We start from the raw sequence: 23,974 nt of genomic DNA, 5'->3' as shown, positions 1-23,974 counted from the left end.
TAGATTGCAACATTTAAATCCCCTTGTTCTTCCGAACTCATTTTTGATGTAATAAAGTTAGCCATGTTCTTAATGGTGGTTGCCAGACATTTCGTCGAAATAAATTAGCCGACAGGACATTTGGCAGAAACCATTTGGTCGAAAACCAAATGGTCGATTTTTTTTTTATTTTTATTTTCACTTTTTTTGTTTTTGTTTTGGGGGGGGTCCCCCCCAACCCCCTTTTTTCCCTAAACTACAACCTAAAAAATATATATATAAATAAAAAAATAAAAAAATCGACCATTTGGTTTTCGACCAAATTACGTCGACCAAATGTCTTTCGACGAAATTACTTTCGACGAAATGTCCGGACACCCTTAATGGCATGTACTCCCCTGGCTAAATCAGTCTGTATTATGTGGCGTTCCTTGTAACTATTAGGTTTTGCAGCTAAGATATAAGCAATATCAGGTGCTGCAGTGCCATTCGATTGCACCTGCAAACATATCTCAAACATCTATGAACGCATTTGGTTGGCAAGTGTAAGGGTGCAGAAGGGGGAGACTGATACACAGGTGGCATAGTGATTGTTATAGACTTATTAGGCAAGAACATAAAGAGAAAACCTAACTTTCCCTATCTCTAAGAGGGGTTTCCCTGCCTCAACCTAAATACTAACAGGGTTGTCAGAATCTTCTTATAATTTAAAGAGTCCACCGCCCTGTTTCAAAAATCCCCATCTCTGTCCATTACACTTCTAAATAAACTAAAGGTTGCACCAATGCTCTTGGCCCAGGAGAATTACTCCATTCTCTCGGACTGGGTATCACAGTTACTGGTTTGCAATTTGCCTTACAAGGTCTTTACCAGAGGGAATCACTCCCTCCCCCTGCTCCCGGTACTTCATAGATAAAGGACAACCAATCAATAACACTCTGTATTATAACGTTATCAGTTTCTTTACTCCTGGGGGAATAACTCCCTTCCCTTGACCTCTTGGTTTGGTATCTGGCTTCCACCGTTTCACACACCACCGACTCCCTTCCCTGGCAGAAGGTTCCGTGGTTAGTTTTTCCACAATTGTCAAGCGAACGACTCCCTTTTCTTGACTGTCGCTTTTCTTTAACCTGGCGGAATGACTCCATTCCCCAGGCTTCTCTGCCTTTTTTTTGCAGATGTAGCACTACCCTGAGAATTACTACGTTCTCCTGGAATATTGGTTTCACAGTCAACTTCACACAACTGTATCAAGGGAGAATGACTTCCTCCCCATGGTCTCCATTTTCAGCTAGCCTGGGGGGGAATGACTCCCTTCACCAGGCCTTTCCGGCTTGTGCTGGTTTTCTAAATTATCAGGAGAATAGCACCCTTCCTTCTCCTGATGACTTGCTCACAGTTCACTATACCACTAAACAACTTTCACACCTTCAGGGTTCGGCTCTTCTTTGCACTGGCCCACTTCCCTGCCAAGTAATGCCACAAAGAAGAAGACTCTTGTTGCTTTTTGGCTTTGGGTACCCGACCCAGGTTTTACTTCCAGCTCTTCTTTGGTTTGGCCCAACTGTTTCACTTCCCCTCCAGGTACTGACACGAGGAAGAGAACTCTGGTATTTCTCAGAGTAGGGGTCCCAGACCTGCGCCTCACATTCGTTCCCTCCAGGGGACTTATGCTTGCCCCTCCTGAGCCAGACATCCCGCGGTAGCCAAGACCCCCCCTACAGCCCAGCACATGGTCAACCTCTGCCCGGAGGCTGTGCTACTGCCTAGCCAGGCCCATGGGTCTGCTGCTGCTTGACCCAATAGAGACACTCCTTCTCGGTCAGGGTCCCAGTCTCCTGCAGTAGGGATCTCCCGCTCTGAGCAGCTTTCACCAACGCTGTTGCTCGGGGAGGGCTTGACCCACAAGTCCTTTCTCATGTTTATTCTCCGCTTGGATCATTCCTCCACAGAAGACTAGACCGCTTTGGCCATGAGTTGTTCTTCATGGATCTGCACTTCTTCGTCCCAGGACCCCACTCATCCACCCGACAGCACCGACAGCAGTACATGGACCTGGAGTCAAAGAAGAGGTTAGGAGCAGAAAGAGGGGTCCTAAGATGTGGGGCCAGTTGTGCCAGTCGGTTAGTGGGCTCACCATCCTCGCCTCATGAGAAGGGGCTCCCTGCAGATGGCCAGGAAAAGGCCATCGCTTTTGGATCCTGCCCCTGGGGGTGGACAAGCAAGGGAAGATTGCCTGGATAGAGGATCCTCTGGATTGGAAGTGGGATGTGATACACAATATTCCATATCTTCCTTTCCAAAAAGAACCCCTATCCCAGAGAAGGTTATGGGATATTGTTCATCCAGTCCCATGATCTCTGAGAAGGGTAGGAACCAGTATTACATTCGACAAGTTAAAGAAAGGAAGGGGAAGGGTAAAATGAGACCTGGTATACACCCCCAACCCCCATCATCCTCAGGATAGCCAACCTGATCTTCCCCCGACCTTTTTGGGTCATTATAAATGTGTTCCACTTCTCTCCTCCCTTTAAAATGCCTGACAGTACTGAGACGAGGAAGAGAATTCTAGGAGCCATGAAGATTACCTCCCATTCAAATACTGGGATTAAGAAGAGGCCTGAAGGTCAGGCATGTCCCCTTAATTGGTTTAATTGTGGTCAGGCAAGGAAAGCCATTTACTTACACCTGAAGCCTATTAGTAAAGCTCAGGTTTATTGTTGTTTGTTGTTCTTTATTGATTCTGTATGGCGCGCCAAACCCAAAGGTAACAGGGCGCTACAGAAAACAGAAAAAAAAGATTGCTTAAAAACTTAGTTACAGGGCACAGTATACACATACATTACATCAGTTATATGCCAATGTTGAGTATAAACATACATTATATCACGATAAATCAGTTAAAGAATATACATATATACAGTCAGGTAAGTAGGTATAGATTAGTGCATGGTTAATCTTGGGGGTCATTGGACTGTAGCCATGCAAGTATGGTCCGTATAAAGCTGTAATATGACTGGTCTGTTCTGATGTTAAGTGGGAGGGCGTTCCAGTATTGAGCTGCCTTAACTGGAAAGCTGCTGCTGCCGCCTGTTTTTTTTTGGTAAAAATGTGGGAATCTGAAGGCAGTAGGAGTTGGTGGTTCTAGTGGGGCGGGTGGGAGTTTCTCACAATTCTTGCTACCAGGTAAGCGGGGGGCTGCATTATTGAGACATTTGAAGGTGAGTGATGCTGTCTTAAGTGAGATTCTGTCGCAAATTTTGAGCCATTGGTGTTTTCTTCTAGTGTTAGAGATGTGTTCTTTAGAAGGTAAGTTGAGGGCAGTTCTAAGGGCGTTGTTTTGCAATGTTTGAATTTTGTCAATTATGTATTTGTTAGCTCCTAAATAGAGAGCATTGCAATAGTCAAGTTTGGAGAGTATTAAGGCATTGGAAATGATGATACAGCTGGCTTGGGTGAAGAAAGCTCTGCTTGCCCTAATAAGTTTACAAGTGTATGCTGCAGAGGATGCAAGGGAGTTAACTTGGTTCTTTAGTGTAAGGACTGAGTCGAGGTGAAAACCTAGTGTTTTTACTGTTTTGGAGACTGTCATTATATTGCCATCAATGTTAAATGCTGAGTAGTTGGGGCTAAATTTCTTTAAGTTGGCCGTAGATCCGTGGAGTAGGATTTCAGTTTCATCATCATTCAGGCATGGCCCATGTGTGGCCATCCATGCCTGAATGATGAGATATATTTTGTTTACCAAGGCCGTATCCGTGTCGAAATTGCCCGAAAGGGGAATGAGGATCTGGGTGTCGTCTGCGTAATTAGAGTATAAAAAGGGAAACAGCGCACTAGCTTCAGAATGGAGGCAGAAGCCTAAGCAAGAGGACCAGAGTGGAAGCAGTGCGGGAAGAGAAGCCAAGATGCTGTGCTACTGCCTAGCCAGGCCCATGGGCCAAGAAGCCATTATGTAATCAGAAGTGCTGGGAATCCCGTCGGAAGGTGTATGCGGATCAGAGGTTCCCCAGCTGGGCAGGCATGCAGCAGGGGCTGCAGAAAGGCAAAGGTGAAGCCCCGTAGAACAGCCGGCGAGTGCATCGTGAAGAGCCCGGCTATTTGGCTGTCCCCCTGGAAACCGAAAGCAGAAAGAAGGAGCTCCCAAGACAGGGTAAGTGTCTGAAACACCATTGATGAACAATGAAAACATTTAATAAAGCAACTAAACTGAAGGCTTTAAGAAACCAAGGTGATAAAGTTGTGAAGCTGTACTTTATGAAACTTTTTGGTGAATGATATCTTGAACTCTGAAAGAAGCCTGGAAGCTCCTGGGTGCGTGACCTGTAATGGGTGGACTTTGTGGTCTGATACTGCGCCTTGACCAGGGAACTCTATGTTAACAAGGTAGCTTGCTGTAGTGAAATTAAGAAAGTCAATGGTGATGAACATCAGACTTGGGGAAAGGACCCCGAGTTATACAAGTTCATCTAAAAGACAATATCCTCAAGGAAACTTTTTTTCATATGGACATTGAGCTTTGGTAAGGGAACCCTAGGTTTTGGTGTCCTGGAACTGAATTACCCTGGAACTGTGATGAATTTGGGGAATGGCACCTTAACCTTTATAAACTGTATTTCATCTTATGCTAACAAGAAGAGAAATTGAACTTTGTGGTGAACTTATTGACATTTGGGAGAGAAAGCAAATAAGGCAGAGCTTGAAGTAGCTCAGAGCTTTATGTTTGGAACACTATTTTGAGTTATAGTTGATGTTCCTACACCCTATTTGGTGTTAGCTGTGAGGGCAAGTATAGGATGTCGACACAGATAGATTTTTATGTTGAACTAACATTTCTTTAGGTTGGGAAATCCCACCTGAGCATAGGGCAAGTTAAGCCTTAAACCATCCTGACATTTTCTTTAATAAAAGATAGTTCAACTTTGAATTGTTGTCCGTGTCTCCTTTTACGATGCCAACCTCACAGAGGGGACACAAGACTTCACAGCAAAACAGATCTCAAAGCTGCAAGCGAAGCCAGCACACGTCTCCTGGCTGCCATGCTATGACCTCCAGCTTAGCCCGTTAGGCCCCCACCCACCCACACCATGCATGAAGGCTAGCTAACTGAGGGAACATTAGCAGGAGACCTGTTGTGGAGGGGGGTCTATGGACCAACTATGGTGATTAACTTTTAAATATTCCTATGCCCCACCTCTTTTCTCATCTATTTATGGGAAATTATATATATATTTTATTATTATTTGTATTTAATCAACAGATTTTTACAAAGTGCCATTTTGTCATGAAATTCACATAAAACAGATAGTCTCGCTAAAATGTGCCCTTGTCGCAGACTATGTCCGTGGCAGATTTACTGATTCCAATATTTTGTACGTAGCTATCTGCCATTTTGTCTTATCTCCTCCCATTAAGCAAGCCCAACAAGTATCTTCGTCAGCTATAATAAAGTCCGAAAAAATATGTCTCAAGTAACGGCCTCTTACTTGTTGGTTTGCGGCACATTTCAGAAGTAAATGTCGTATCGATTCTATTTCTTGTGCATTGCAAAAACGACAAAAGTGAGATGCGGCTTTGCCTCTTATTGCCAAGATCTCATTTGTAGGCAGAAGATTAAGGCAAGCACGTAACAGCATGTCTCTCCCCTTCCTACAAGGGAATTTTTTGATGAATTCTTGTAATTCATTTAGTCTTTTAACATTTGGCGGCAGGTGTGCAGTTAGTTTATTTTTTTCTGCGATTTCCAGAGTTAGTATCCAATCATATTCTCGTAATTTTTTGAGGACTTGTTTCGGATTGGTGATTAATGTATCTTCGTTCTCCTGTATTTGTTTCAACACTCGGATGTTATCATTTTTCCATTTCGTTAGGCTTCTGGTAGTGGCTCGTTCAATTTCCTGATTTATCAAATTATAGATTGATGGAGGCTCCGCCATCCGGCATTTCCTATAAAGGTTCTACAGAGCTTTTAAGGGACGGCAATCTAAGCTCTTTACGAATTGAAGCACCAGATGTTGAGTTAGGCAACATGAGGACTTTCCTCCAAAACTTTGCCTCCATTTTGGTCCAGATATCTAATGGCAAGTTTATCATGGCATCACCTCCGTATGATAGTGTTGGCATCACCTTTTTCTTGTAAAATTCTCGCACTGGTATCAGCGAGTATCTGCCAAACTTTCTATCTATTGCCCTGGCTTGGGCTGCCATTTGATTTACTTTCGCTGTTAACGATATTTGCATAGCTTTATCTTGTTTTGTGCTGTCTAATGTGACTCCTAGATATTTGAAGTCCAAGACTGTTTCAATCGGCTTGCCCTCAAGATTTAAGCGAGGTCCTTTTCTTTTTCTGGTCGACTTCTCGAATCTCAGCAGTTTTGTTTTTTTAGCGTCAATTTCCAGCTTATTTTCTTGCATATAATTCTGCAAACTTGCCATTTGTCACTGTGATCCCACGGGAGTATAGTCCAAAAGGACTAGGTCGTCCGCATATAGGAGCCTCGTTATAGGCGTTTTGCAAAGTTTCGGTGGGAAAGATCGTGTTGTTGTATCTGAGCCATTTATGTCGCCAATGAATGCCAAGAACAAGGCCGGGGCCAATGGGCACCCCTGTTTCACACCTCTAGCTGTTGATATCGGGTTTGATAGTAATCCGTTTTGATCCAAGCGGATCCGCATGTTGGTGTCTTTATACAGTGCCTTAATTGGATTTAGCAGGGTGGCTGGGCAATCCCACGCCTCCAATTTAGACCAGAGCCTAGACCTGTCAATACGGTCAAAGGCCTGGGTCAGGTCGATGAATGCCACAAAGATGTTTGGACCCCCTTCCAGGACTTTGTTTTTCAGCACGGAAAGGAGTAGAATATTGGCCGTCGTACCCATATTTTTCTTAAATCCCGTTTGAAACGGGTCTTCACATGGAGCATTTGCTGCCCATAGCTTAAAGTGATCTAACAACATTGATCCAAACACTTTCCCTATGACATCAAGCAACGCGATTGGTCCGTAGTTCGCTGGGTCCTTTTTATCACCTTTTTTGAAAATTGGTACCACTGTTGCTGATTTCAAAGACGGCGGTATGGTTCTCAAATCTGAACATTTTCTGAAGATTTTACTCAGTAAGCTTGCCCACTCTTCGGGGTTTGTTTTTAAATCCACATTAGTGACCCCATCGGGCCCTGGGGCTCTTGAGTTCTTTAAACTTGAGATCTTTAGTCGGATCTCCTCAGGATCATCCACTTTTAGCCATGGGCCTGGTTCACATCCAACAAGTTTGGTAGAGGGTTTCGTTGGAGCCAAATACATTGTTTCGAAGTTTTTTACCCATGTTGCTTCACCCACCTCACTTATTAAGGATTTTTCTTGTACATCCATCGTGGCTCTCAAAGTGCTCCAAAATTCCCTTGTGTTTCTCCCACCTATCATTTTTAAGATATTTTCCGAGTCTTGTTGATAGAGTGTTAACCTGTGTCCTCTTACCCAGGATTTGTAGAGTTTTGCTGCAGCCACTGCTTCTTCGTATGCCGCCGGTGTATTTTTAGTTTTTGCTCTACGTTGGATTTTGCGAAGGATACAGCGTTTCTCCACCAGAGATTTATCGAACACATGTTTTGGTGGATTTCCGCCGAACTTTTTTACAAATGCAGTTTTTTTGTACTTCGTTAGAAGCGGAATATAGTTGGTTTTGTTCGCTTCCGCTATCTCCGTCATGGAATTAAATCTGTTCTCTATTTCCACAATGTGCTCCTTTGATAGTTTTAGACGATTTCCTTGTCCATTGATTACAATATTGGCTTCCATATGGTCATTCGGGGGCTTGATGCCTCCCAAGAAGTTGAGGGCAGATTATGGTCACTAGACCTTGTTCTAATTATTCCAAAATCTTTTGTTATGGCCAAAATCGGTTCTGTAACAAACATGTGGTCTATTGTTGCCTTTGAGTTGTTTCTTTCCCATGTTGGCAGACGCTTTGGGTCTGGGAAGGCTTCATGTAAATTATGCACATTTCTCGATTCCATCAGACGGGTCCATAGTTCTCCACGCTGTTCTCACGGTGGTCTGTTTACTTGTCTGTTTCCTTTTTCTGGGACTGCAGAGCATATTGCATTTAAGTCCCCACAGATCAGGAAGTGTTTTACTAAGTGATCCGCCAAGGCTTTATCCAATGCTTCTTCAACTTTTTCCAGGAAGGTAGTTATTTCTGTGGCCGCTGGATTCCAATAGACGTTTGCTATTATTAGTGGTGTTTTTCCATAACCCTCTGTTATTTATCTTGCGGGTCCATGAGGCTTTCACCATCAATATATCAAGGTTACTGATTAATGTCTTTTCTAGTCTGATCCCGCATCCGTTTTTACAGGCGATCAGAAGCCCTGAAGATGGTCTTCCCAAACGGCCCTGCTTAGCGGGTGCCAGGATTAAAGCAAATCCTCTCATAGAGGGTGGTTCACACAGCCAGGTCTCCTGAAGGCATATTAAATCATATGCTCCCAAAATCATGTCACTTGTAGATAGGAGGTGAAGGTGTCCTCTCGTGTTCCACGAGCACATTTTTATTGACTGCTTCTGTTCTCCTGCCTTACATTTTCCTCGTTTAATGTGCTCGTCTCCAAAAAACTGCTATTTTTGCTTTTTTTCTGTTAACGCTTTTGGCAACCAAGACCATATTCCTTTCATTGGGACACATTTTAGTGGAAGTTCGCTCTCAATTTTGTTTTGTTGTTGTTCCTGATTCTGTTCCTTTTGGGCTGTTGTTTTCCTAACTCTATAGATCTTTCTTGTGTCTTCTTGTTTTCGTTCCTGATTTTGATCCTTTTGAGACGATGTTTCCATGACACTATAGGTTTGTCTCTTGCCTTCTCTCTCACTTCTTCCATGTTGGATGGTTTCCTTCGGGTTCAATGGTTTTTGCCCTTCTCGCTTTTTCATTACTCGTGTCTTTTCCTTAACTCCGGGACTTGTATAACTTTTCTTTGTTTGTAAGTTGGAATTCCGCTGTTTATTCAAGTTTATGTCCGGAGATTCTTTCCTCTTCCTTTCTTTACTTTCATGTCTTTGCTCTATCTGCGTCACTGGATACACTCTTAAGTCGTATCCCATATTTTCTAGTTCTCTTTTATTTTCAAGGAAGGTGTTTTTTAGCTTCGTTGACGCTATATGCAAGTAAGTTCTGGCCTTGGTCTTTCTATGACTTGGTTCTACCACTAATAACTCTTCTGATTTGATATATTTTAAGTTTCGGATGTGTTTGAACAGTTTTAACACCGAATTTCTGTTTAGTGTTACCTTGTCCTCATTTACTTCCACTTGCGTTAATTTAATCTGCCATTTCGCTTGGTCCCATTTCCTTGGTTTTTGATTGGACCATTTGGTCCTAGCTCTGTACTGCGAACTCATTTCTCCTGAGCCACTTGATGAATTTGCGGAGGTCTTTTCGTTTTCTCCACGTTTGTCATGTTTGTATTTCATATCAACGCTCGTTGGCGTATGCCCTCTTGAGCTTTTGCTCGTCTTGGCGATACTGAAAGTCATCACGCTGTATCCGATTGGAGCGTTCACCCTCACGGGCCTCTGGTCTTACACGGGAATGGTGATCTACCTTCTCTAAACTTCTGCTACTCCGTTGTTCCGGTGTTCTTGGTCTAGCCCTTTCTCTCTCCTTTTTTGTTTCCATCATTTGTTTTAGAATTTTTTGTCTCGACGTTTCAGTTACCTGGGTTTCTTTTTTGTTTTGACTGCTGGTCTTTACCGTTTTTTGTTTTTGACGCTGTTTGTTCCATTGTGAATTTACCTCTATATTATTATCTGCTTTGTTTGTTTTGCTGGCAGATTGTGGATACGAAATTTTAGACGTTTTCTTTGGGCTCATGCCTGAAGTAGAGTCTTCCGACATATATTGACTCAGGTTCATTAGATCCTCATATGCCAGAAAATCATAAGTCGTCTTCAGTGGTGATATCTTGTTCGTTTCCGAACTTTCCTGTCTTTTCCTGGGTTCTATATTTGTGTCCGAACTCTCCCCAAGGCATACTTTGTCTTTATGATTTACTGGCCGCTTAAAAACTTGAAAAATCGCCTCTACTGATTGAGTACCAGGCTTGGCCGGCCTAGGTGACAGTATTTTTGTTCCCTTTTTTTTTGGACGATTTTTCGCCCTTGAGGTTTTTCTCCTGATACTTCGATTGTAATTTCTGGTTTATTTGAGTTCAGTGTAATATCTGGTTGGCCTGGTCGGGTGTTCGTCTCTGCTACTTTAGTGGCTTCTTCTACTGATGATTTGCTCACTGTTAAATCTATCATGGTGATTGTTTGAGTCTCTATGGTTTTTCTCGTCACTATCTGAGCCTCACCTTTCCCGCATGCTTGTTTAGGCGTGACTGATGAATCTTGGTTCGCTTCTTGATTGTTTGTTTTTCTGGCAGCCATAATGTAGGCTTCTAAAAAGATGACTTTGCTGTACATCATTGCTTGAATACTAGTGTGATCCTTCAATGAGTCAGCGATGGCTTCATAGAGCTTCATAAATGGAGAGAGTGCTATGTTTACCGATGACATAATAGAGAGTAGGTCAGTCTTTTTATTTAAATGTTCCGCTGGACTCGAAGAATGTTGCTGCATTGAGGATCTCCTTGTTGGGGCGTCAGTTATAATTGTTGTCGTATTTCCCCCCTGATTTTTTAACGGTCCAGCAATGTCCAGTGAGCGTCTTCGATTCTCCGTCATATCCGGTCGAGGGCTAAGTGGTTCATGGCCCCACAGGTTTTGATGGTGGTTCTGCAAATGTTTCTTCGTTTGAGCCTGAACTGATTTTGTCGAATTGGACGGGGTTGGTAGGTCTACTGAATATACGTTTTTCTCCATCTTGCTCAGATGTCGTTCCCGTCTAGTCCCATCGATTAATTTCGGATCGGGCTCCTGGAATGGATTAGTGGATGTTACGTTATCTGGTTCAAACGTACCTCCTTTATCCAATTTTGAAGAAAGTGTGGTATCTACTTCCCGCAATATTTTATTTGACTTGTCCATCCCTGTTGGTATACCACCAGAGACGACTTCTTTCTCCCCGGTGTCTGATTTTTCAAATGGGCTTTCTATTTCCAGTTGGTTTATTGATTTCTCCTGCTCCCTGGCAATCGAATTATCCAGTTTCTCCCCCTCTTCTATCGTTTCTATGTCGACTTGTGGATGCAGATCGCCATTAGGCATCTCCGTTTCTTGTAAAGTCGTTAGGGGGGAGTGGTTTCTTGGGTGTCTCAGGCTCTTCACTTACTCCTTTTTCTAGCTGGTTCAATGACCCATCTTTCTCCTCCAGTGTTGAAACATCCCTGGCACTTTGCTTTTCACTCTTTTTACAATCTAGTCTTCGTAGTTTAAAAGGGGGTAAGCATTCATTTAAAGCATCGAGGATCTCCATATCCGATAGCTCCATGTGATGTCTGTTCACCGCTTTTGTGTTTACTCGAGACGTAAAGTAATTTGTAACTGAATTTTTTTCATTTATTGTTGGCCTATTTTTGTTGAAGTATTTACCACCATTTTTTCTTTTAGTGGTAATTTTAACCATTTGTCTTTGCCTTTTTTTATAGTTAGGCGTTTTACTGACTTTACTGACCATAAGGACTGCTTCCGTGTCTGTTTGATCGTCCTTGTCGTCTATACTGCCTTCCATCTCCACGTGGATTACTGCCTCCACTTGGATCCGGGCCGGCCTCGACTCCGGAGGCGGCGACCGGGGCGTGACCTGCTCCCACACGTCTCCCGCCGTCCGAATCTCATCCCCAGAGGCACGTTCCTCCACGTCCACCGCGGATGCTGTCTCACCCCTCGAGCGACTCCCGCTCTCCCCCCCAGCTCCTGACACCGATGGGGGCCCCCCTCCGAGCGACTCCACCATGCGGCGCGGCTCACCCTGTTGGGCTGCGCTGGGAGGGATTCGGCTCGACTCGCCGGGTGGTGCACTTTGCTAGGACTCCGCAGCCTCCCCACCTTCCCCGCCTCCCTGGCCACTCCCCTCCCCACTCATGGATGAGGGACCGACTCCATGGGCCCCCGGCATCCAAACCGAGGGATCCCCACGCAGGTCAACCAGGTCTACCAGGACCGGCTCCACAACGGGATCAGGCTCAGGTAATGATTGCAATGGTAACGATGGCTGCGGTTGTGGTTTTTTCATTTCGTTTAGTGAGCGCACCCATGATGAAGTCATTGACGATTTTGTGGATTCTGTTTGTTGTGTTTGTACAATTTGTTCTGATTGCGGGGCCAAAATCTGATGTAAAGTCTGTTGGCCTCCCTTCTCTTGCAGACCCCGTTCACTGGGTCTGCCATTGTCGTTTATCTTGGGACTATATGTCAATATTCCCTCCTGACTTTTAAGGGTGATTCCCTGTTGTTTTTGGGTCATTTTCATACTTCTTAAACACCTACCTTCGTCATCTTCTAGGGGGGATTCATTGACCTCAATTTTTCTGTTTGCTCTTGCAGCCCTGGCAGTCATATCTTTATGAGGGATCACAGACCGCAAACCTCCACAATCTCCCGACTGAATATAGCACCACCAGCGCCAAACAGCCGCAAAACAGTCGGCGCCCTTCACCCCTGCCGGGCTTAACGCCGCAAGGGTGGTAGCCTTTGTCTTTTGGCTGCTCCCGAGGTCACGTGATCCGAGCACGTGTCGTGCGTGGCCCCGCCTCCTCCAGGAAGCGTGTGGCAAGGATGAAGAGCGGCAAGAGTCGAGGAGCGACTCGCAGTGCCGGTTCTGGGTCGGAGGCTCCGATCAGTGCAATTCCGAATGAAGGTACTACTAAATTATATTACATTACTGAAAACAGGAGCGGATGGACCTGAGCTCTACAACAAACACACGCCTCTTCTTAGAAATGCTTGTACAAACCAAGCATCAGCTCTGGAGCCAACATCCAAGCATAATATTAAAGATGACTAAAATGGTGGCTGTGTAAATTACATCAATAGGCAAATGCCCCTCAAAGGCTATGGACACCGCCATAGCCCTGACTACACTACAATACATGCCATTTGAACAAAGAACTTTCTAAGATTCCAAAATTAAAGAAACTATCCATCTAGCAATGGGCAATTTGATGGCTCGATTTTCCAGGTCAAAGACCCCTGAAGGAATTAACAGCCTGTCTGGGACCAAATCATTGTGGTTCTGTCCAAACACAATTTAAGGGTTCCCCGAATGTCTAATGAGCTCTAAATACATTAGACATTTGCAGTACCTTTAAGAACCTATACATTCAACAACACACTGTTAGGTAAGAATTGATGCCGTCACAGTGTGTGAGACTAGACAACACTTATCTGCTTGGTATTAGTTAACCCACCTTTTGTTATAGGTCTGTACTTCACAAGTTGGTAGTGAGACTGAGCAGCCAGGCCTATCACAATAGGGTTAAATGTGAGCTGTACAAATGAAATCCCTAAATACAAGTAGCTAAGTAACACTTACACTCAAGGTTTCAGTCATAAATAGTTACGTATTTATGATCAATTTTTAAATAAGGGTTCTTTAAAAGGGCAATTTGTGTAACAAGGAAAATATACTTTAAAAATACTTTTCAGAATCAAAACTAGTGGATAATCTTTGAATATGCATGGATAGCTAAATCTCTAAATGCAGCAAAACAGCTAATGCCATGACCAAAAGTCAAATCTAGCGATAGCTACGGGGAACACGAGAGGCCACTCTCATCTCCTAAAATTAACGCCGGAGGCTCTAGTAAATGTCGATGTGATATGCATGCAAGAAACGTGGCTCTCAAAAATGCCATGTATTGAGGGCTTTGAATGCATATTTAATCCAGCCATCACCAAAACTAAAGGGCGTCCGATGTCAGGACAACTAATCCTCATTAAGAGAAATGTGGCCTAAGAGTGAAGCTAGCAGAGTGCCTCTCACCGTTCCTACAGATAGCTCTCATTGAATCAGTGGAGAGAAACGAGATAGCGAATGTCGCATTCATCTAGTAAATGTATATTGGAATACTACGCCAAAAACCCATCAAAAATATGAAGATGACATACTTGACGCTATTGATAAAATTCTAATAGGAGACCTGAAAGCTCTCATAATTTTATGTGGTGACTTTAATATGAGACTAATAGAAAACAATAACCTAAAAGTAGTGTTAAACTGCAAAGAGAGGTCCAAATGTGAAAGTTGGCTAGAAGAAATGACAGAGACTTAATTATGCTAAATGGAGCAACGAAGGGTGACATCCCCGCGAAATCAACTTGGACAAGAGGCCGCCAAAATTCAATATTAGATTATATATTCGTCTCTAAAGTCCTACTGAAAGATATTAACTCTTTGAGAGTGAGCATGACTAACCAAAGTGATCACAACATCGTATCACTAGAGTGGTATAGGCCGAAACCAGCTAAACGAGACCAATGGAGGCACCAATTCTCACTAGAACGTGGTAGGAATAGGCTACGTCTAAAGAATGAAGACAAATAAACCTAACTATCAAAAACATCATTTTGACCCGGAGGTGACCAAAAAAAAAAAGAGAGATAAGTCAATAAGGTGCATCATTGCATCAAAAAACCCAGAATCCAAGACGTTGATAAAGAAAGTGAAAAATCAATATAACTGGTGCAAAGAACGTAGAGGGAGAATGTAAAAGAGGGACGCTGAATTAATGTTGACGGCGTTGAATCAAAATAACTCGAGAGGTTTCTGGACAATTATAAATGAGTCGAACCAGGAAAAAGCTTTATCATCAAACATGGTACCTGAAAAAGAGTGGGAAACCCACTACACAAACCTATTTAAAAAAGTGAAAAATTCAAGTTACCAGAATGTCCCTTTAGCGAGTCCCTGGGAAATAAAGTTCGATCGTGATGACATCCGATCTATTATCAAAAAAAGCAGTGCCTCGAGAGCCGCAGGACCAGATGGTCTGTCAAATGCAGACTTGAAAACAAATATCTATGAGTGGGTTGAATTTTGTTATACTCTGCTCCATCTAATAATCACTGAAAGACGGATACCCTCATCTTGGAAATCAGGGATCATTGTCCCAATCCATAAGAAAGGACCTCGCAATGCGGCTGTAAACTATCGGCCCATAGCCTTATTAGACGTTGTGGGGAAAGTGTTTGCTAGTCTGCTACTTACCCAACTTACAACATGGATCAAAAAACAGAAAATCTATGACGAGCGACAATCTGGCTTTATTAAAGGAGTTGGTTGCAGTGTGAATCTCTGTATCTTGAATGTATTGAAAATTGACGCCATCAGATCAGGGAAAAAGGTTTACTTGGCGTTTATAGACATGGCAAACGCTTTTGATGGTGTCGACAGAGATATGCTGTGGTCTAAACTCAAAGAACGAGGATGTAATGAAAGTTTAATTCAAGCCATCAAAGAATTATACTCTGAAACGTATATCAAAGTAAGACTTGATAATGATGGTAACCTAACAAAACCTATAAGAACGGAGAGGGGAGTGAAGCAGGGTTGCCCCCTTGGAGCAACGCTCTTCAACTTCTATATACTAGAAGTCGGAGCATCCCTGAAAAAAGTGGTTTCGTTTCCTGCGCTGATAAACGGAGTGCAGGTACACCATATATTATACGCGGATGATATGGTCATCATGGATTGGACACCCATTGGCCTACAAAGAAAATTGTCAGCGTTGGAAACCTTTACAAAAGATCTGGGTTTAGAGATAAACGCGACAAAGTCTGAAATCCTTGTCCTAGGAAGCAAAAGGGGAAGGATGAAAAGTAATCGAAGACTAAATTGGGCTCTCGGGTCAAAGAAATTGAATAAGGTCTCTCAAACGAGATATCTTGGAACAATCATCAATTCCAGCATATGTGACGAACCGATGAAAAGAAAACTACTAAGTTCCTGCAAACAATTAACAACGCAAGGTGTAATAATACAAAAAAAGTATGGTAAATACTCATGCCTGGCTGTAAAAAGATTCTACAAAAGTAAAGTAACTCAGATTTTAAACATACGGAGCGGAAAATATGTCCGGATGTGATGTAACGACATGGACAAGATGTGAAGGTTTGTTTTGGAAGAAATCCTGCAGATTCCCCAAAGTACACTGACTGCTTGTATCCTATATGAAATAGGGATTTCTTCATTAAACGCGAGAATAACTTGGAATAAACTAGCACTATTCAGAAAAACCTATATAAAAGCAAATCTACCTCCTTTGAAAATTGTAATGGACAACGATGCAAGCAAAAAATCAGCCCTAATCGAATGGAAACATCATTGTAAAGAACTGCTGAAACAGTTGGAGACTGACGAAAACACACTCTGGTATAATCCAGATTTAGTCAAAAGAAAGCCATTAGATCTTGACTGGATCGACATTGGAGAGAGAAGAACAAATCACAAATCTATGCAAAACTCTCCTCCAGAAGTTAAAAAGCGCTCCACCCTGCAAAAATACTTGAGCATTGCACCCTGTAAACGCCTAAGAAGGTTATACTTAAAATTCTGGTAAAACATCTTTGAAACCAATGAATACTGAGAAATAGACGTCAAATCACAGCAAGAAACACAAAGTGCGGATTCTGTGATGCAGAAGAAGAAAATCTAAAACATTTTGTGCTCAGTTGTCCTGAATTAAAAGACAAACGGGAGAACTGTTTAAGGACAGAGATGAACCGATGCCAGACATACAATAAAGAAGATTGGTGGAGACAATTACATATTACAGAAAGTAAATTGCTGCTGATAGCAATGATGCGATTTTTAGACCAACTCCAATCTTTGCTAGAGCGGTCCTCAGTAAATGACATTTGAAAGCAAAATGATCAAACTAGGAAGAAACTCTGGTCAGAATTTATCTAACCAAAATAACACTCCAGACACCAAGTAGAGAAAGCTCTTTTGTTGTGTTGTATCTTTTCTTTCTCCCTTTTTTTCTTTTTTTATTCTCTTTCTGTTCTACTTTATGGAAAATATGGACTCTAAAAAGCAAATTCTAAGATTAGTACTATTGCAAAGTCTCAATTTGAGTTTTGTTTTGAGTTTTTTTTTATATTTCAAAATGTTTGTATAAACTAAATGAAATAAAACATGTTTTTTTTTTTTAAAGTGGATAATCTTTGAAGATGCTTACACAGTTCCTACACCCTAAGGTGACATCAATCACAAGGACAGTAATGGCATTTATATCTCACACTAGTTATACTTTGTAGAGTCTGAGGTTGCAGAATGGAAAGGTTTAAGGAAGGAAAAGGTTAAACAGGTCCTCAGTAAATGTGAGGACAACTAAATCTTCTAATGAAATCTAGACAAGCCTTTCCCAGGATTAACAGTTCACAACAAGCTGCCACCTATGAGGGACAACAAAGATCAAAGTCAATGAACTAGAAGAGTCTTCAGGGAGCCAGGACTGCCAAATTCAATTGGAACACAGTCTATGGAGCAGAAGTACTTCTTAGATCAGAAACAGTCTTGCACAAAGTTAGAGTGTGTCACGCTCACCTGGTCTCCACGGGGGCGTAGCATGTGGCTGCATGACTGATGTCTGCTCTGGCGTGGCACTGCGTGGATGATGATGCTCGCCGCGACTTCTCTCTTGCTATCACCCCAAGAGGCGTTTGCAAGATCGAAAGAAGATATTAGCGACTGAATCCACCTCCTTAACCATCTGATGCCCTGCTCCTCTTCAGTCTTACCTTAGAGTTTTGTGAGGTAGGCTCTCCGTCCTGCAATCTCTAGCAGGGGCGCAGTAAGCACAGTCTTGCCCGGATCTAGTTACTTCACTGATCCAGTGGGCTGTTGCTGAGTCTAGGAATGCTGGGCCAAACAAATAAGTCTCTATGCCAATGGTTGCTTGGTATAGGTGCTTAAAGTCTTTATTGCCCAAGTTTTGATGTGTTTGTCTTTTCTTTCAGGCGCGGTCTCGAGCAGATTTTGAATGGAGGATTGACTATTCCTATGATGCTGAGCAGATTTCCTTCAGGCGAATATTAGTGCGAGAGAGTGGCGTTGAATGTCTGAATGACTGTTTTCTCTTCCGTGCGCGACTAACCTGCTGTTTCTTTTTCTTCTTTGCAGATGCGGCGTGGCTCTGGAATGGCGAAGGGATGAACCGCTCCAACGTATTCCAGAAGAATTCTGGCCCCGGGTGAGTATTGGATGCCAGAGCCGATACCTTATTTCCAGCAAGTGCAGCAGTCCGGAGAACAGCTGAAGGCGAAACCGATGGGATGGAATGTTGCAGGTAAGGCCTTCGTTGCTGTAATGACTTGTACCGATGGATGGAATTTCTGGACGGGCGTGGCTGTAGCAGTTCGAGGACAGGACAGACACGGTGAGCATTACACTGCAGGAGTGCAGAATAACCCAAAGTGTGTTCTGCCTGCAGGGTGTGGCTTAAATAGCCTTGTAAGTAGCTCCAGGTAAAGTAGTCCCTTAATCACACCCTGCCTTTCAGGTAAAGTAGTCCCCTCAGCCACACCCTGGATATGCAGAAAGACTCAGCCTCACTAGGCTGAGTAAGTAGTCCCATGCAATTCAAGACTTATTATGAGCCTGGTGCCAACGGCACCAGGACCGAGTCCAGGGGGTCCTAGGGCACTTCTTAGGGGCGTGATAAGCCCTTATGGGTGCTTGTGACTGGGGTGGGCCCATCAGTTCCGGGGGTTTCGGAACATGCATCATGACAGCAAGTTTGTACAAAAATCTCTTATAGAGTCACAAGCTGTTAAGCCTGTGAGAAAAAGAGTTGGACTCAACTCTAAAAGTAAGTCACTGCAATTCACTAGACAGTACCTCTGGTTTGTAGAAGAGTGGTCCAGCTGGATTCTGTCTTGCTACAGTGGTGCAGACCCTGTGTTCCTGAGCCTCAGTCATGGGGAAAAGAGGGAGGCCTTCTGGAGGGCTCCTGCGGCGGTACTTGGGAGCTCGTCAATAGCTACGGGCTCTTTCCGGTTCACCGGTTAGCAAACAGCACTGCCGCGGATCTCGGATACCGGTTGGGCTTCCTTCACTCTGGATCTGGTCGTCTTGTTCCTGGAGGGTCCTTAGGAGACTCCATGAGCTTCAAGCTGGATTCGTTACTGCATGAGACGGGTCACTCGACTACGGATTACTCGACCCCTGGCATTCGCTTCTTACAGAAACAAAGAAGTACAGCCAGTCGGGGAAGATGGTCCAGTGGAGTTCGTCTTGGGTTTAGTTGGTTCAACTAACCTAAGGGGAGAAGATGTTCGCCCGGAGCTTCTCTGTCGAAATGAAAAAGGAGTTTCAGCACAGCAGCAGGGCTTTTCCTGATCAAGTCAAAGGTCCAGGAGGCTGCAGCAAACTTTGTTCACTGTTTCTTCATTGGGTGTTTCTCCCAGTGGTCGACTCTGCTTCTAGTCCCAAAACCTTCGCCTTTTAAGCAGGTTTCTTCCATTCATGCACATCCTAGGCTGTCAATCACACAGCAGGATGGCTGTCCAATTGGGACTGATTGCATTCAGGCATTCCTAGAGGCAAAGGACAGGGGTGTTTTGGGTACTTCCCCTCACATCCTGAACTTCCTTCCAGACACACTGGAGCCAGAGGCGGGCTTCAGGGCTGAAGCCCACCAAGGGCAAGACAAACAAAGGGCTTAAAACCAAGAAAGACCTCACAAACAGAAAATGGCGAAAAAAGTAGTCCGTGGCCATTTTGACAAAATGGTCACCCCAGTGTGCTGTACTGCAGCTGAGGGTTCAGCCTGTGGTAGAAACGCACAATGGTAGGACAAATTAAACCACTGCCACAAGCCATTTAAAGTAGTGAGGGTAACATAAAAATGTTACATGAGAATGTAGGATAAGGGGCTTCTAGGTAACCCCTCCCAGCACTCCCCATAGGATGGGGTGTGCTGGACCCACAAAGAGAAAAGCTAAGTAACATCAATTTCACTTTACTACTCTTGGGAACGATAGTTCACCCAAGAAAACCTTATGAGAAATCTAAAGGATTTCTCTGGGATACTGCACTGAAGGTGCCGTGTGTCACCATACAAAAAGTAGATGCCTATGGAATTTGTCAGACTCCAAAAACAGTCAAAACACATGAGGGACTGGGAAACAGATCTCACTCACTACAGGGTTAAAATTAAAAAGTCCTAAAGTCCAGCAGAAGAACTGGGGGTCTCGAAGGTTGAAGGGAATTAGCACAGAAATGAGAATTCTCCCTAACACACACAGAAGTAGGATTTGCAAAAAACAATGGAAACCCAATTTCCTGATTTATTTGACAACAAATTGGATTGTTCCAAAAAGGGAGACCTATGCAAACCATCACCTTCACCCGTTCAAAACACCTTTTTAAGTTCTATTGCAAAATGAGACTGGAATTCACCAACTCTTCTCTACGAAGTAACAGCTAACACAGTAAAAACATCTTCCATGAGACTTGCAGAACCCAGTCTATAGTCATACGTTTGAGGGGTTTGGGTGCTAAAGCTGACAACACCACATTCAGATCTCTAATGGGATTCAGATTTCATACTCGTGGAAAAAGATTAGGAAAGGCCCTGTAGATGTCTCTTTACTACTGGATTGTCAGCTAAAAAAGACCTTTCCTCTGAGTTTAGATAGGTGCCAATAGAAGCCAGGTAGGGGCAACAAGTGTTACGATGTATTTCTAGACTCTGGCCTGAAGGACAGATTTGAGGATGCCACCCTAGTTATAGTGAACAGGGGAAGTCTGCAAGGTTAGCCAAAACCCAATCAAGGTAAACGTGGAGAACAGTCAAGGCTATTCTTAGGAGTGTGTGAGTGGGGTAAGGGGTCCACAATGATCCACACAGTGAAGCACACAATAATTCAATTTAGACAGGAATGTTTAAAAATACAGTATTCATTCTAGGCCTCAAACATAAAAGAATTTAAACAATCAGGTGATATCGTACAACACTCAATAATAAGACTTGCATTCCTCACCATCACATAATTGTGGCGTTACGCTCCTTCGGTTACATCCCGCTCCTGGTGCTCTTACCTTTTTCCTTCCGATTGTTGACTCCCCGGTTCCACGAACCACCTTTGTTTGCTCGGACTACGGCTGCATTTTCCTTCGGTCTAATCAGTGAACTCTGTTGCCGACCCCAGACCGCTACTGCCTTCTCCCTGTCGGTTTGGTTACTTCCTTAACTCCTACGCATTCCGCGTGTACTTATTCTAACACGGACTGTCACGCTGAGCCCTACAGAGTATCCCGCCAACTTCTGCCCGTGTCTGTGCCCATCCGCATTCTTCGAATCCTAGTGGAAGTCATGTCGGACCTACAGAGGGCTCCTCTCTCCTCCACAATAACCCGTGGAGGTATTGGGTACAAAAACAAGGTAAAGAACGACCTAATTCTACCTATTATTGTTTGTGCCTCATTATCTGAACTGCATCCTTCCTCTCTCCGTTGTGTGGATTCCTGGAACCCTATCGTTAATATTACAGCTTGAATTGCCCTACCGGAGTGCATAGAAGGGACGCTTTCCTGTGTATGCACCAACCCGTCACTAGTGCGACTCTCGTGCCGCCCGGGTGTACTCTTCCTTTACTAACCTTCCTGTTTATTATTTTACACCTGCCGTTGTACTCCTTTTCTACTGGAAGTCCCTTAACAATTAGGAATCCCACTTGTCAGGTCTGTGTTGTGTGATACCAGTCATAGTGAGGCTCTATTGGTAGTTTGTGCATATTTATAATCTTGGGTTTTCTTGTAGGTTCATCATATTATTATCAACACCACATCAACCAGTGTCTAGGTATTTAAAGAGATATTGGATTGTCTTGTTTTGATTCCACATTACCTTATCGCTCCTATCCATACTGTATTTTCTTTGCAGCATTGGTTCTTGGCGGTGTGTGTTTTCCCCCGCTCTTTTATGCGATAGACATCTCTGCTGGTTTTCATCCCAAACAGCAGAGAGGTACATCGTAGAGAAGAGCCCCTCTTTGGAGGAAGCCTGAATCATAGAATTCAGGGGAGCAGGATTCCTGGAGGCTGAACTTGAACCTACTAAATACTACCTCCCTCCGCAAGGTCTTCTTACCTACGCTCCAACCACCTACGCTACAACCAATATTCGGAGCGGTAAGTAGCATCAAGCTGCTAAGTTGAGTGTTTGGGGGCACAGGTTTAGTGTCTTCCCTTGGTCTAGTAACAGCATGTTGTATGGGCAAGGTAGTTTCCTGGGAGGGGAGACTGACATTCTAATGAGATGAGAGAACCATGGCTGCCAAGCCCACATTGGTGCCACCAGGATCAGTGTGACGTGTTCCTGGTGCATCTTGTGAACTATTGTGTTCAGTAGGGGAACTGGGGGGGAAATCGGAGGCAAATCTCCCTGGCCGTGTTATCCAGAGACTGTTCCCGTTGGACCATCTCTGTGGGTACCTGAATGCGTAATCTGGGCATTGTGCGTTCTCCAGACTGGCAAACAAGTCGATGCCTGGATAATCCCATTCTGCAAAAACGTGTAGAATGTGTTCTTGCAAGCATCACTTATGCTCTACGGGTAGGTGCAAGTTTCTGCTGAGGAAGTCTGCCAGAAGACTGTTCCACTGGAGCATGCTGTGACAGAAGGTGTATGTTGTGTTTGAGTGCACATTTCCAAATGTGCTGTGACAGTTTGGAGAGCCCTGGAGAGTGAGTGCCCCCCTGTTTGTTCAGGTAATACATGTCCATGGCGCTGTCTGTAAGGACCAGAACGGTTTTCCCTTGCAGTTGTGTCTGAAAGGCTTTGAACACAGCAAGTAGTTCCAACAGATTGATATGTCTGGTTGCTACCGATTCAGTCCACATGCCGCGTGCTGTCTTTTCTAAGAGGTGTGGTCCCCATCCTGACAGATGCGTACGTGGTGAGAGTGGCTTCCATTGTGGGGGTGGTGAAGGATTTTCCTTTCAGAAGGTTCTCCTTGCACTACCACCGAAGAGACTGAACAAGGGCTGTCGAGACCACCACTAGATTGTCCCACTGACCGCTTGCCTGACACCATTGGCTCAAGAGCCACTCCTGCATAGGACGCATGCACAGACAGACGTGTGGAACTAGGAAGATGCAGAATGCCATCATCCCCGATAGCTGAATAGCATACCGTACGGTTATCCGACTGGCTAAATACTGAGGGATCTGGAACAACATATTTTGGAGCCTCTCGTCTGAGGGAAGATGAGCCCGTCTTCTGTCCGAATTAGTGCACCTAGAAACTGTTTAACTTGACTGGAGACAAGACTTGGCTTTTCCTCGTTGATTGAGAATTCTAGATTGAAAAGAAGATCTGCCTTTAAGGTGTTCTGCACACACATCTGGCACAAGTCTCCAGTTCTGAGCCAGTCGTTGAGATAAGCATACACTGGAATGGAAAGCCTGCGCAGGTGAGCCGCTGCCACTGCTAGTACCTTTGCAAACACCCTTATGGCTGAGGCAATGCCCAAGGGGAGTCTATCTTCAACCTGGGGTACTTCCTGTGCTCTGGCAACATTGAAATATGACAATAGGCATCTTTCAAATCCAAGGTGGCCATGTAATCCCCCTATTGTAGTAGTGTGATCACCTCCTGTAGAGACGTCATCCTGAACTTTTGCGGTTTGACATACTTGTTTTCAGGATGCAGATCTAAAGCGGGGCGCATGGTTAGATCCTTTTTAGGTACAAGGAGGAATATATAATAAAAACCCTAATTTACCTGACGATTTGGGACCTCGATCGCTCCCTTCTGCAGCAGGATCTGTAGATGTTCTGGCGACAGCAGTCTTTTCGCAGTCTTTCCGGCGGGTTGTGTGAGGGGTCATAAATATGAGGTGGACAACTTTGTGAAGGTTTTTCAAAAGATGCCATTTTATTAACTCAAATGGTTGGATAAACGCCTCACTATCCCTACCCTGATGAGAATTTCTCTGCCTAAAATAAACTAAAGGAAACACTCTAATAAAAGGTTTCTGTCCCTCACACTTGTACAATAACTAAACAAAGCAGTTTAAAAGATAACAAAAATGTAACAGTTCCGTTCACAG

At 43.9% G+C, this 23,974-nt stretch overlaps 1 protein-coding gene across 6 annotated transcripts in view; it reads right to left on the bottom strand.

Moving 5' to 3' along the window:
- Positions 1-23,974, bottom strand: part of ATAD1 (ATPase family AAA domain containing 1) — a 791,357-nt gene that overhangs the window by 316,065 nt on the left and 451,318 nt on the right. The gene's annotated exons all lie outside the window — the stretch shown is intronic.

The sequence above is a fragment of the Ambystoma mexicanum genome, chromosome 8 (genome assembly GCF_040938575.1).
Source record: "Ambystoma mexicanum isolate Mex_15411 chromosome 8, UKY_AmexF1_1, whole genome shotgun sequence".
NCBI lineage: Eukaryota > Metazoa > Chordata > Amphibia > Caudata > Ambystomatidae > Ambystoma > Ambystoma mexicanum.
The sequence above is the reverse complement of the archived record's forward strand: the minus strand, read 5'-3'. Positions and strand labels throughout refer to the sequence as shown.